This window comes from Arachis duranensis, chromosome 2, assembly GCF_000817695.3.
Source record: "Arachis duranensis cultivar V14167 chromosome 2, aradu.V14167.gnm2.J7QH, whole genome shotgun sequence".
NCBI classification, from domain to species: domain Eukaryota; kingdom Viridiplantae; phylum Streptophyta; class Magnoliopsida; order Fabales; family Fabaceae; genus Arachis; species Arachis duranensis.
This window is the reverse complement of record NC_029773.3, coordinates 58,911,202-58,920,326: the sequence shown is the minus strand read 5'-3', so window position 1 is coordinate 58,920,326 and position 9,125 is coordinate 58,911,202. Positions and strand designations below refer to the sequence as shown.

Below are 9,125 nucleotides of genomic sequence, written 5' to 3'. Positions count from 1 at the left end.
CTCTCCTTGGAGTTAAACGCCAGCTTTTATGCCAGTTTGGGCGTTTAACTCCCATCCTTGTGCCAGTTCCGGCGTTTAACGTTGGGAATTCTGAGGGTGACTTTGAACGCCGGTTTGGGCCGTCAAATCTTGGGCAAAGTATAGACTATCATATATTGCTGGAAAGCCCAGGATGTCTACTTTCCAACGCCGTTGAGAGCGCGCCAATTGGGATTCTGTAGCTCCAGAAAATCCACTTCGAGTGCAGGGAGGTCAGAATCCAACAGCATCTGCAGTCCTTTTCAGTCTCTGAATCAGATTTTTGCTCAGGTCCCTCAATTTCAGCCAGAAAATACCTGAAATCACAGAAAAACACACAAACTCATAGTAAAGTCCAGAAAAGTGAATTTTAACTAAAAACTAATAAAAATATACTAAAAACTAACTAGATCATACTAAAAACATACAAAAATAATGCCAAAAAGCGTACAAATTATCCGCTCATCACTTGTAAACCAACATTAACTGCTCATCTGGAAAGAACTCATTCACACTTGTATCATGTGTAGCACCTTTCTCACAACGGATCCTGGATAGATGATCTGCTACCTTGTTTTTCACGCCCTTTTTGTCTCTAATCTCAATATTGAATTCCTGCAACAATAAGATCCATCTGATTAGTCTTGGTTTTGATTCCTGTTTGGCAAATAGATATTTAAGTGCTGTGTGATCGGTGAAAACAATCACTTTAGAACCAATGAGGTATGATTTAAATTTGTCAAATGCAAAAACTATTGCCAGCAACTCCTTTTAAGTAGTGGTATAATTTCGTTGAGTGTCATTGAGGACCTTGCTGGCATAGTATATGACATGAACCAAATTATCTTTCCTCTGTCCTAACACTACCCCAACTGCGAAATCAGATGCATCACACATCAGTTCGAATGGCAAGTTCCAATCAGGTGGGGTGATGATAGGAGTTGAGGACAACTTCTTTTTCAAGTTTTCAAATGCTAGCATGCAATTCTCATCAAAGATAAATGGTGTATCAGACACAAGGAGATTGCTTAAGGGCTTGAATATCTTTGAAAAATCTTTAATAAATCTTCTGTAGAAGCCATCATGCCCCAAAAAGCTCCTAATTGCCTTGACATCACTCGGTGGAGGTAATTTTTCAATTAGTTCCACCTTAGCTCTGTCTACCTCAATGCCTTGGTTTGAAACTTTATGGCTAATGACTATTCCGTCTATCACCATAAAGTGGAATTTTTCCCAATTCAAGACCAGATTGGTCTCTTGACATCTTTTTAATACCAAGGCAAGATGATTTAGGCAATTAGGAAAGGAATCTCCGAATACTAAAAAGTCATCCATGAAGACTTTAATGAACTTCTCTATCATATCCGAGAAGATAGAAAGCATGCAGCGTTAAAAAGTTGCAGGTGCATTACATAGCCCAAATGGCATGCGCCTATAGGCAAACACCCCATATGGGCAAGAAAATAATGTTTTCTCCTGGTCTCTTGGATCAACCACTATTTGGTTATATCCTAAATAACCATCTAGAAAATAATAATATGTGTGTCCTGCAAGTCTTTCCAGCATCTGGTCCAAGAAGGGAAGTAGGAAGTGATCTTTTCTTGTGGCTTCATTGAGTTTTCTGTAATCAATACACATCCTCCATCCTGTGATGGTTCTTGTAGGGATTAGCTCATTCCTTTCATTGGGTACTATAGTTATTCCTCCTTTCTTGGGGACCACTTAGACGGGGCTGGCCCATGGGCTATCCGAAATTGGGTAGATTACTCCTCCCTACCACAGCTTCATGACTTCCTTCTGTACCACTTCCTTCATGATTGGATTCAGCCTCCTTTGGGGTTAAATTGAAGGTTTGGCATCATCTCCCAACAGTATCTTATGCATGCATATGCCCGAACTGATTCCCTTCAAGTCAACAAGTGTCCATCCAATGGCATCCTTATGCTTTTGCAATACTTGGAGTAATTCCTCCTCTTGTTCTTGGTTGAGGGCTGAGTTTATGATCACTGGATAGCTTTCATTCTCTCCTAAATATGCATACTTGAGAGTGGGTGACAGTGCCTTTAGTTCAAGTTTGGGTGCTTCTTTTCTTTCATCATTCTCCTCTAGTGTGCCCTGAACATTAACTTCAGCTGTCACAGCCTCTTCGATTGATGCTGATTCCTCTTCTTCTGTTAACCCCTCAAGTTCTTCCTCTTTAAAAGTCTCTTGCACTACAACCTCCACTGAGTCCAACCTCATACATTCTCCCAATGAGTTTTGTGGGTAACTCATGACCTTGAACACATTGAATATCATTTTCTCCTCATGTAGTCTAAGACAAGTTCACCCTTTTGGACATCAATGATGGCTCCAGCAGTGGCTAAGAATGGCCTTCCTAAGATGATAGAGGTATTGGCTCCTTCCTCCATTTCTAACACTACAAAGTCTGCTAGAAAGATAAAGTCTCCTACCTTTACCAACAAGTCTTCCACTATTCCGTGAGGAAACTTGAATGAGCGGTCTGCCAGTTGCAGGGCCATTCTTGTTAGCTTGTCCTCCTCAATCCTCATTTTCCTCATCATTACTAATGACATCAGATTTATGCTAGCTCCTAAATCACATAGAGCCTTTTCCACTGTGATTTTCCCTATGATACAAGGAATTTGGAAGCTCCCAGGATCCTTCAATTTCTGGGATAATTTGTGCTGGATGATGGCACTGCATTCTTCGGTTAGTACCACAGTCTCGTTGTTCTTCCAACTTCTCTTCTTGGTCATCAACTCCTTCAAGAACTTGGCATAGAGCGGCATTTGCTCTATTGCTTCAGCAAAGGGTATGTTAATCGGTAATTTATTGAATATTTCTAAGAATCTTGAGAATTGGCTGTCCTCTCCCTTCTTCTTCAATTTGCTGAGGGTATGGGGCTTTTGGAAAGTATGGCTTTAGCACTTCTCCTTCTTGATGTGAATTGGGAGTGGAAACTTGAACTTCATCTTGTCCCTTTTCCTTTTCATCCGAGTTCTTCTCTTGTGATTTCTCGGAGGTCTCTTTCAATCCCTTCCCACTTCTGAGGGTGATAGCCTGACACTCCTCCCTTGGGGTTGAATTAGTGTTGCTGCAAACGTTGTGGCTAGGGACTTGCTTGAATAAGTAGCCAATTTGTGTTTCAAGTTTCTTGATGGCAGCATCTTGATTCTGCATATTGGATCGCACTTCTTCCCGGAATGCCTTACTGTCTTGGACTTCCTTACATATGCCTTCAAGTAGTATCTCAATTCTGGAGAGTCTATCTTCGGGTGGTGATGGTGGATTGAGGTTAAGAGGTTGAGAGTGGTAATGTTGGTTTTTATAAGGATGTTGAGAAGGGTGGTTAGGTGGGTGTTGGTATGGTCTCTGTGTTGAGTGTTGGTAGGTTGCATTGTTGTTGAGATTATGGTTGTGGCGTCTCTGGTCTTGGCCTTGGTCTTGTTGATTTCCCCACCCAAAATTAGGGTGGTTCCTCCAACCAGAATTATAAGTTTTGGAGTATGGATCATGGGTCTGCCTGGGTAAGTTCCCAACATAGTTGGCTTGTTCCCAGTTGCCTTCTTCTCCTGTATGCAACTTGGTTCTCTTCCATCTTCTTGGTAAGATCGGCTAACTGCTTGGTGATCATCTTATTTTGAGCCAGCAGTGCATCCATATGGTTCAGCTCTATCACTCCTCGAGTGTTGCTCCTTTCAGAAGCATAGAAGTAGTCATTCTTAGCTACAGTCTCAATGACATCTATGGCTTCTTCAATGGTTTTCTTCTTGTTTAGAGACCTCCCTGATGAATGGTCTACGGCCTTCTTTGATTCGTAAGAAAGACCTTCATAGAAAATGTGCAGTTGAACCCATTCGTTGAACATGTTTGGTGGGCACCTTCTTGTTAAGTCCTTAAACCTCTCCCATGCCTCATAGAGAGTTTCACCATCTTTTTGCTTGAAGGTTTGTACTTCAGCTCTCAACCTGTTGATTCTTTGAGGAGGGTAGAATCTCGCCAAGAATTTGTTCATTACATCTTCCCAATTTGTTAAACTCTCCTTCAGGAAGGATTCCAACCATTTAAATGCTTTATCCCTGAGTGAAAAAGGGGAACAAAAGCAATCTATAGGCATCGGAATGAACACCATTAGACTTCACAGTGTCACATATTCTTAGGAAGGTGGTTAGATGTTGATTGGGGTCTTCTTGGGTGCTTTCTCCGAATGAACAGTTGTTCTGAACAAGGATGATGAGCTGGGGTTTTAATTCAAAGTTATTGGCATGTATGGTTGGCTTTTGGATGCTACTTCCACAATTTTCTGGGTTTGGATTGATGTATGAGCCTAGAAGCCTTCTTTCTGGCCCAACATAATTCATAGGGCCTTCTCTGGCATGGTTGTGAGCTTCTCCTTATGGTTGTTTTCTAGGTTCTCTTCCATGTTTGTTTCAAAGTACTCCTCCTCTTCCTTAGCACCAACAACTCTTTTGCCTCTTGCTTCCCTCTTTTTTCTAAGGAAGGTCCTCTCAGGTTTATAATTAAAGGAAGTTGAAGCTCCGTTTCTTCTCCCTGTTATACAACTAACAAAGCACACAGCAAGAAAGAAAATGAAGAGATTATTCTTGTTAGAGTGGCTATTAGTGTGAGTGGTGTAAATTATCAAACAGTTAGTGGATTAGTGAACAAAATTATAAATAACAACAAAAAAAGAAAACAAAGAGGGGAGAGGGGAGAAAGGAAGAAAATAACTGAAACTGAAGGTAAATGACTAGATAAAATAAATAAGCAAAAGAAAAATGCTCAATCTAGTGATCTTCCAACTTAATCATTGTCGATACAAAATCAATCCCCGGCAACGGTGCCATAAACTTGATGCATGAAAACTTGTCTCTCAACAAATTTCCCTTCGGCAAGTATACCGAATTGTCGTCAAGTAAAAACTCACAATAGAGTGAGGGTGAATCCCACAGAGATTGATTGGTCGAGCAACTTCAATTGGAGGAATATTCTAGTTGAGCTAAGCAAAAATTGAGTGGAGAACTGCAGAAGATAAAATGGCAGGAAAGTAAATTGTAGAATCTTAAATGGGGATTTGGGGAGATGAACATAAAAATAAATGGCAGAAAGTAAAGAGAATGGGTAAGATCAGAAATGGGGGATTCATTGGGCTTAGGAGATGTTGCATTCTCTGGATCAAGTTCATTCTCATCTCTTCTTCAATCAATGTATTCATTGATCTCCTTGGCAATCTTAGGTGATTGGATCCCGATTCCTTGGCAAACCAATCTCTCTAAGCTTGAACAATTGCCCAATTCCTTGATTTAATTGCTCATGGGAAAAGATAAAGTATGGTCACTGATTTTACCACATGTATTTCCAAATCAAAGTCTTGGGAGGATTATATGTCACTATATCCATCCAAACCCTAATTTGGTCTAACATGAGAAAGCATTTCTAGCATGATCTCCTTATCCCTTTTCCAAGGCTTAGAGGAGATCCAATTATGGAGAGTTTCTTTTCTAAGACAACTAACCAATTGATTTAAGATCGAAATCTTTCTAGTAAATCAAGAGAAAAGAAAGAAGAAGAAGAATGAAAACTATAATTGATCCATCAAATTACAACAGAGCTCTCTAACCCAATGAAAAGGGGTTTAGTTGTTTATAGCTCTGAAAATGGAAGATGATAGAGAAGAGTACAGTCTAAAGTAAACTAGAAATTGCAGGAAAAGTAAATATACAGAGTGTAGTTCTCCAAAATGCCCAGCTCCTTTCTAGTTCAAAACTACTCCAATATATACTACTCTTCTTGATCTTCTAGTAAGCTCCTCAAGTCTTGGATATGGACCTTTGATCTTGAGTTGAAGCAGTTACAATCTTCAGTGGGCTCATATTTGCTTGCAAAAAAAGTGTGAGTCAGGCATGGGTGGACGTTAGTTAGGACGTTAGTGGTGTAACGTTAAGTGAAAATGTGGGTTCGAGAACGTTAGTGATGATAACCTTTTTCACTAACGCTCCAAACCAAATTGATCCACGTTAACTTTAAGGTTAGTGGCACTAACGTGACCACTAGCGTTGCCTCTTAGTCCTTCACAAACGTTATTGGCATTCACCTTTACCAATAACGTTGCCTCTCAGTCCTTCGCAAACGTTATTGGCATTCACCTTTACCAATAACGTTGCCCTTTGCTTCTTTTCCCCATGTTAGTGATCCACGTTAGTGTAACAAACGTGGCCCTTAACGTGGGCATGCCCAAGCTTTGAGAGCGTTAGTGACACTTACCTTTGTCACTAACGCTTCAAACGCCCATTTTTCCCACGTTAGTGTCTTACGTTAATTGCATTAACGTGACTACTAACGTGGTGGTGATTGCCATCTCCAATGTTAGTGACAAAAGTGAGTGTCACTAACGTTGGCCTATCATTCCTTGCTCCATATTACCCTTCACGTTAGTGGTCTTAACATGACCACTAACGTGGGCACTATTGGCTTAGCCCAACGTTAGTGACAAAGTGAGTGTCACTAACGTTGGCGATTGCTTTCTCCTCCCACGTTAGAGTTCACGTTAATTGGATTAACGTGACTCTTAACGTGGCTAGGTGTGCCCTTTTGGAATGTTAGTGGTATTCACTTTTACCACTAACGTTGGAGCTCCTCTTTTCCTCCACATTAGCTACCACGTTAATGTAATTAACGTGGCAACTAACGTGGGCTATGATGGCTTCGAAGGCGTTATTGGCAATCACTTTTTTCCATTAACGATGCAAGCTTATTCCCATTCCACGTTAGTGGTCACATTAATTAGATTAACGTGGCTACTAACGTAGCTCTTCCTTGCTTCTTTTGTCCTGAAATCAAGCAAATAAAGTGCATCAAAGCACTGTTCTAAGTCATGAGATCATGCATTATCCATTTTATCATTAAATTCCTGCATGATTCTCATGAAATCATGTAAAGTTCACAATGTTTGCTTCAATCAAGATGTAAGTGTATTTTTATCCAAGACTTGCTTATTTACTAAGAAAATGCATGAAACTACCCTAAAATAGTAAAGAAAAGGTCAGTGAAACTGGCCAAGATGCCCTGGCATCAATTACTTGCAGTGGTTTATGCCATTGACAAGTTCATATCTTATTTAGTAGGATCAAAAGTGATTATGTACACTGACCATGCTGCTCTAAAAAAATCTCCTCACAAAAGTAGGATTCAAAACCCAGGCTCATAATATGGGTGTTGCTTCTGCAAGAGTTTGATATAGAAATAAGAGACAGAAAAGGGACAGAGAACCAAGTAGCTGACCACATGTCCCGGATAAAACCAATAGCAGGAGCATCCCTCCCTCCTACTGAGATCTCTGAAACATTTTCGGATGAGCAATTGTTTGCCATTCAGGAAGTATCATGGTTTTCAGACATTGCAAACTATAAAGCTGTAAGATTCATACCCAAAGAGTACAACAGACAGCAAACAAAAAAATTAGTTTCTGATGCAAGGTACTACTTGTGGGATGAACCATATCTCTTTAAGAGGTGTGCAGACGGAATAATCCATAGATGTATACCTAGAGAAGAGGCGCAGAAGATCTTATGGCACTGCCATGGATCACAATACGGAGGACATTTTGGAGGTGAGCGAATAGCCACAAGGGTTCTCCAATGTGGCTTCTACTGGCCTACTCTCTATAGAGATTCCCGAGAGTTTGTACGTAATTGTGACAGTTGCCAGAGAGCTGGTAATCTGCCTCACAGTTATGCCATGCCTGAAGAACGGAGCTCTCGCGCGATCTAGAATTTTCACAGATTAATTTCCGTTGTAAGTATAGCTTCTAGACCGACAAGAATTCCTTCTTACAAACATTTTGGTTGTCACAAGTAACAAACCCAATAAAATTTATAAACCGAAATATTCAAATCTCTGGTCATTTTCTCAAGAAATTGCAGGGAAGTATGATTTATTATTGGTTATGGAAAATAGTATTTTTGGGTTTGAAAAGGTTTGAGCGCGAAAAATAGATTGCATGAATTAATAATTCAATAACTATAAATCTCTTGGCAAGGTATGAAAACTGGAATTTCTATCCTAGTTATCCTTATCAGATGTGATGAGAATTGGGTCTTAATCCCACTTAGTTATCCCTTATTAAAAAAAGGAAAGTCAAGTAGACTAATTAAATTGATCTTCGAGTTTCAGTCAACTTTTAGAGCGATCCAAATTAATTAGCAATTGCCAAATTCAACCACTGCTGAGTTTGATAACTCAAGTATTACCAATTAATTAACCAAAGCCAAAAGGGAAAATAAATCATAAATAAAGCAGAACAATCATGATTCTGAAATACCTCAAATTATATTAACTAAGAAAATCCTAACATGAATGGTTCATAAGCCAATTGGGCAACATCAATCAAATACGCATAAAAGCATCAGAGTAAATAAAAATAGAAGGGAGACATAAATTATTGAACCTGTGATTGAAGAAGATGAAATCCTAATCCTAATCCTAAGAGAGAGGAGAGAATCTCTCTCTCTAAAAACTACATCTAAATCCTAAAACTATGTATGTATGTATGTTCTGATGATGTCCTGATTAATGAATGGATTCCCCAATTTATAGCCTTTAATCTATGTTCTTTGGGCTTGGATTTGGATCAAAATGCGGCCCAAAATCATCTTCAGCGCATTCTGTAATTTCTGCAGATCGTGCAGGTAACGCGTCCGCGTGGGTCACACGGTCGCGTCGTCTGGAGTTTTGCTCTTCCACGCGGTCACGCCAGTCATGCGTCTGCGTCAGTTGTGTTTTGCGCGAGTCACGCGTTTGCGTCATCCATGCGCTCGCGTCGATGCTCTTTGCACTAAGCACGCGTCCGCGTCGTCCACGGCATTGAAAGTACTCAACACACAAATCACGGCATTGAATGGTAATAAAGGATAATTAAATTTAATATTTTTAAAGCATAGGAAGCATGTTTTCTCATATATCATAAAACTAGGAAGGAATAGTAAAACCATGCAATTTACATGAATAAGTGGGTGAAGATCTAATAGAAACACTCAATTTAAGCACAAGATGAGTCATAAAATAGGGATTTATCAACCTCCCCACACTTAAACAATAGCATGTCC

At 39.9% G+C, this 9,125-nt stretch overlaps 1 non-coding gene across 1 annotated transcript; it reads left to right on the top strand.

Annotated features, from left to right (window-relative positions):
• The first annotated feature begins 3,887 nt into the window (after nt 1–3,887).
• On the top strand, nt 3,888–3,991 carry LOC127745031 (small nucleolar RNA R71). The gene has a single exon (XR_008006220.1). It is a non-coding gene; the product is annotated as a small nucleolar RNA R71 (small nucleolar RNA).
• Nucleotides 3,992–9,125: the final 5,134 nt, after the last annotated feature.